Raw genomic sequence first — 6,000 nt, forward strand, 5'->3', positions numbered from 1 at the left:
TGGGACCCATAGCAGCCTCCCAGATTAATGCTCTCCTTGCCATGCATAACAGTAAAGGTGAATGGCCATTTCGAACAATGGATTGTTATATTTTAAAACAAGATAAATGCTCTGTCATATATATATATTTAAAGCTTTCCTTATCATTTTATATCCTTGATTTAAACATCTCCACAACTTTATCTGAGTAGTCAGGTGTGTTCCTTGGTCCTCTTGATTCTGTTTGTTGACTAATGTTCTCTAACAAACCTCTGAGGTCTCAATAGAACAGTTGTATATTGAGATTAAATTACAGACAAATGGCCAAGAGTCCAAAAGTGAAAACGTCAACCTTAAGTCAAATTAAATATGGATTCAGTTTGAAGTGTGCTAGTGAGAGCTCTCGGGCTCTGCACTCTCATGTACATTATCAAAACAATGACAACCATGTCCAATTTTTTGTTTTCATGATTGTTTAGAACAACAGAAACAAAATGTACTCCACACCCGGGTGGTAAAGAAATAATTCAAAGTTTCACTAAAAACCGAACAAATATCTACAGTTAAATTATATTTTAGAGACTTTAAATATACACGTAGATGCATTCTGCTTAGCACACAAAAAAAGGAAACATGATCATATATGGTTAAGGTTTGTAAATTGGAAGAGAATTGAGCATGAATGCTTTTATTAGAAGCTTCAGCCAGGAGATGGGTCAGTTACATTTAGAAAAGGTCATTCATATAATTTTGTGTGAGTAAAATAAACATTTACTGGCTCTTAATTTCAGCTTCTTAAAATATTCAGAATAGTTGCCTGAACTATGTGAAAAACGATTTGTGCAACAGTACATTAAAATCATCAATGCTGAAGACAGCATGAACAAACTATTTTAACGTTTCGTAACTTGCAGAGACGGTTCTATTAAACTTATCCGATGAGACTGCAAAGAATACTCTCTTTGTATATCTGCAACTTTCCCTCGAACATTTAAGTATTGCTTGGCATCAACACAGCAAACAGTGACGATTATGATTTCAACAGCAGCAACTGGTCTGTTGTGTTACTGATTAAACGAACCTAAAGCCATCAAAGAGGCTCTCAGAAGAAAATAAAACATTTAAAACCGACTAAATAAACTTTACCTACCTGTGCCAGTCTCCTGGACCCCCAGATAATCGGCTGTCTATGTATGACAGTGGTGGCAGAAGCATGTAAGTTTCTTGATGTCACTGTGGCAGTTAGCGCTTAGCTAACGGACATGCGCAACAGCACTGCTCTCGAGACAGTGTGAATGTAAGAAGTCACCTCTCTTCAAATCTAAATAATAGATTAACTGTGCTGACAAAAACTAAACTACGTCCTAAATTACTTTAGAACAAGTCTGTGAAACAAGCTAACTGATAGCATTGTATGATGACACATTGGAGCGTTCAGTAAAACAATGTCCGTAAGGAAACATATTCCCTCCGTATTGTGGTTCCTAGAGAAGAATTTATATTATATTTTAGATATACTGTCGTTGACACATTGTTTGCTGTAATTATAATAATATCGAAAATAAAAAAAAATGAAAATAATTAAGATAAAAATATCAGTATGTTTGTTTTATTATACATTTTATTCAGTAATATTACACTTTAACTCAAAAATACAACTTTCTTACAATAACTAGAGCATGAAAAATAAAATACGTAAACAAATTAAGTAAATTAAATAAAATTCCATTATTATTTTTTTTAATCAAAGTAATTTATTTATCACAGCTCAGCTAGGAAGTAATTTGATAAGAAAAAAAAAAAACCATCATCAGTGATCATGGCAATAACAATGATTTAGAGAGGGTGATGAATGGAAGACAGCATTGAAAACCTCGTTGGGGCATTTTGAATATTTGGTCATGCCTTTCAGTCTGACCAACACACCTGCATTGTTTCAGTCCCTGGTCAATGACGTCTTGAGAGATTTCATCAATGTGTTCGTGTTAGTGTATCTCGATAATATTCAAATTTTTTTTTAAAGATTTGGATCATACCATCCAGGTCAGAAAGGTCCTGCAGAGGCTGTTGGAGAATTGTCAATTCCTCAAAGCTGAAAAATGTTTCACCATCCACAATAACATTTCTGTCATACGTCAAGTCATGTTATATCTGCACCCATAAAAAGAACACTCAGCAAGCCCCAGCCGGTCTCCTCCAGCCACTTTCCATCCCCAGTCGACCCTGGTCCCATATTGCATTGGATTTTGTCACCAGTCTACCTCCTCATCACAAAACTGTCATACTCTCAGTAATTGATCGCTTCTCCAAGGCCTGTCACCTCATCGCTCTTCCAAGCTGCCACCTGCTGCCATCACCACTAAGATCCTCCTGAACCATGCCTTCAGAATTCATGGTCTCCCCATAGAAATCATTTCTGACCGAGGCCCACAGTTCATATCCCAGGTATGGAAAGATTTCTGTTTAATCTTTGGAGCTCAACCCAAACTTTCTTCTGGTTTTCATCCTCAGACCAACGGACAGAGTGAACAACTACATCAAGAAATGGAGAATACCCTGATATGCCTCTGCACCCATAATACTAGAACCTGGAGCGAGAATCTCATTTGGGCTGAATACGCCCATAACTCTCACATTTTCGTTGCCACTGGTCTGTCCCCGTTCGAGGCATCCCTTGGTTATCAACCATCACTCCTTCCATCTTCCAGCCCAGAACCTATTCTTCCATCCATCAGAAGCCACTTCAAGCAATTCAAGAGATCCTAAAACATCACCAAGACTGCATTACAACAATCATCTCTCACCTATAAACAACACGCAGACCTGAAGAGGAGACCGGCCCCCAACTATGTCCCATGTCAGGAGTTATGCCTCTCTTCTTAAAACTTCCTCTTGAAGGCCTACTCCCACAAACTTGCTCCAAGGTTCCTGGACCCCTTCAAAGTTGACCGAATCGTCAGTCCTTCCTCCATCCATCTCCAGCTTCCCTCACACCTCAGAGTCCATCCTGCTTTTCATGTCTCCCAAATTAAATCAATCCTACCCAGTCCTTTGTGCCCTCTGGCCAAACCCCCTCCACCGGTCCGGGACGTGATGGACACCCCATATATGATGTGCGAAGGATCGTGGCCTCCTGGTGTCGAGGCTGGGGAATGCTGTAGCTGGTCGACTGGGATGGCTACGGTCCTCAGGATCGCCAGTGGGTACCAGGGAGCTTCATTGTGCACCCAACCCTCATCGCAGATTTTGAAGCCTCGGCTCCGTCCACACCTGGAGGCGTCCATTGAGGGGGGTGATGTCAGGCCAGGGTGTGACAGAAAGGTGTGACAGCTGTACAGCTACACCACATCAAAAGCAATCACTGAGGAGACCTTGCAGCTGAGACCTTGGAGGAAGCGTCGGATTGTTTACTCTGCCGAGTGGTAATGAGACCTACAAACCCTGATCTGTGCTTGCCTTTGTGCTAACCTGCCTTTGCAAACCTCAGCTCTGTTCCTCCCTGAAGGTTGCTGACAATGAGACTCTGTTCTGGATAAATCCTCTGTGGTTCTGGCTTTACCTTGCTGGTTTTCAGCAAACCCGCCTCCTGCCGAATGGTAAATACTTCAGTGAATTTACCTCAGTCCAAGGACTGCTCTGGATCCACAAGATCAGACTCCAAGATCGCTCCTCACTTCACCTGCCCTACCTGTCCACCCTCCAACGCTATTCACCATCTGGAGGAATTTGCTTGCACAGCATGCTTGCCTGTCACCCTCAGTCTCCGTGGCTTACTCACTTCTTCCCAGAACCAACACACTCACCTACAAGTATGCCTGGAACTCTTACCTTTAACATTAAGAACCACCTGCCTGATAGTAACCGCTCTCTTATCCCTAATGAGCCGATCCCTGATACTGCCCAAAACACAATTTCAATAAACTTGTTTAAACCTTTTCTGTTTCTCTGGTGTGCTGCTCTAGAGTCTCCTGGTTCAGAATTCATCATGACAAAACCTACAAAGCCATGGCTTTCCACCTTGACTAACAGGCTGGGCAGAGAGAGATTTAATCAGAGAAGCAGGAAGGAGAGGTAGTCCTGGAAGAGCTGCAGAGATCCACAGCTAAGATTGGTGAATCTGTTGACAGAAAAACTAAGTTTGTCTGTCTACAAATCTGGCCTTTATATGGAAAGTCATGCCAATGCATGCAGGACTTGTGGAGGTCACCGCAAACATGCAAACATGCTGAGGAAGATTGTGACTGGGGCCAAGGTTTACCTCCCAGGAAGACAACAATCCTAAACATACAGCCACATTAAAATTGGTTTAAATTAAAATTGTTAGTACTAGATGCCTACATATTTCTTTACCTTCACAATAACACAGTATTTTATGTTAGTATTTTAGGTTTAACCCCAACAAATATGAATTGAAGTTTGTGGCTGTAACATGACAAAATGGGAAAAAGTTCAAGGGATATGAAAACTTTTGTAGGACACTGTATATTGAACTGGGAATAAGACTTGAGATGAGCTAAAGCAACCGGCGACCAGTCTATGAGTGTGCCCACCCTACAATTTGCGATGAATTAAATAATTAAAACAATTAAGTGATCAAAAATAATGTAACCACTCATGTTAATACTGCACTGAATTTACAATCAACAAATGAGTACTGCTGAAGAAACTTAAAGGATGACTAAAAAAACTATCACTCTCTGGGGGTTAGGATCTGCTAAACTATGGTGTAATTTGTTTTTACAAAGAGTCACAGGTAAACTGTTCAAAAGAGGTTAATCTGGCAAATGACTTTTGGGAGACATCATTTAAAATTAATCTGTAAGTAGATCATACTTTTTGAATGTAATTAAACTGACAAATATGCTTGTCATAACTGTGAGGTAGTGTCCTCTAATATGAAGTTTATTGTACTACAAAAGTAAGTGTTAGGAATTAGGGTTTTGATCTGGGAAAAGGTTTCCTATTTTATCTTGTAAGACTATAACTGTTTCTGAATTTTCAAAAACACAAATTTTCTCTTTTATACTGCAATCTATTCTTATGGATAACTTTGTTAAGTACACCTATTTCCTTGTTTGTAACACAAATAGCAAATCAGCCTATCATATGGTAGCAACACAATGCATTTAGGCATCTGGACGTCTAGAGGCCGACTTTCTGAAGTTGAAACTGAGCATCAAAATTTGGAATAAAGGGGAATCATATGACTTGTTGTTGCTGCCAAACAACTAACCCTGGATTGAGTTTTCAGAAATTGTTGAGGTACTGGGATTTTTGCACACAACTATCTCTCAGGTTGACAGAGAATATTATGTAAAAAATAAAATGTCCTGTGAGTGGCAGTTATAGTGATAAAAATACTTACTCGGAGGAAAACAGACAGACTGGTTCAAAATGATAGAAAGGGAACAGTATTTCAAATAAGAGATGGAAAACTGTTGCCTGATTAGAATTTATGTCAGATGCAACATGCCTTACAATTGACAGTGGTAGACTACACTGTAGCCACATCCGCCCTGGGGCAGCCTGACAGAAGTATGGCTGCAATACAATTGGTGGCAGCATCAGCAGGCAAGGCGGGTGAAGTGTCTTGCCCATGGATGCAACAACTAGATAGATGGACCAGGGGTTCAAACCAGCAACCCACCAGTTACAGGACAGACCCCATACCGCCTGAGCCACTGTCTGTCATATTGGGGTTTCTTGTTGGACCAATATGCGGGGAAGAACTCCTGAAGCTCGAAGTTTGCAGGTAAGAGGCGGATCCCAGACGCCCACAAAACAGAAACAAAACATACATCCAACCAGGGTGGGCGGAGGGGGCCTCGGAAGGAGGGCAAGAATTCAGGCGGCTGGCCTGGAGGCCTTTTCGGCAGATCCAGAGTTCAGGCGGCTGGCCCGGGCAGATCCGGCGATCAGCAGGCTGGCGACGTAGGAGTTGAGCAGGCCGGTGACGTAGGAGCCGATGATCTGACGGACCAGGAGAACCCGCGGTGGAGCTCAGAGTCGCAGTGCGGAGAC

At 41.4% G+C, this 6,000-nt stretch overlaps 1 protein-coding gene across 1 annotated transcript in view; it reads right to left on the reverse strand.

Moving 5' to 3' along the window:
* The window catches only part of eif2b3 (eukaryotic translation initiation factor 2B, subunit 3 gamma), a 40,433-nt gene extending 39,000 nt beyond the window's left edge, over nucleotides 1-1,433 (reverse strand). Inside the window, exon 1 of the mRNA XM_047368854.1 lies at nucleotides 1,130-1,433. The gene's annotated coding sequence lies outside the window, so the exon portion shown is untranslated. The remainder of the gene's footprint in view (nucleotides 1-1,129) is intronic.
* Between the last annotated feature and the right edge of the window lie 4,567 nt (nucleotides 1,434-6,000).

Source organism: Girardinichthys multiradiatus, chromosome 6 (assembly GCF_021462225.1).
Source record: "Girardinichthys multiradiatus isolate DD_20200921_A chromosome 6, DD_fGirMul_XY1, whole genome shotgun sequence".
Classification (NCBI taxonomy): Eukaryota; Metazoa; Chordata; class Actinopteri; order Cyprinodontiformes; family Goodeidae; genus Girardinichthys; species Girardinichthys multiradiatus.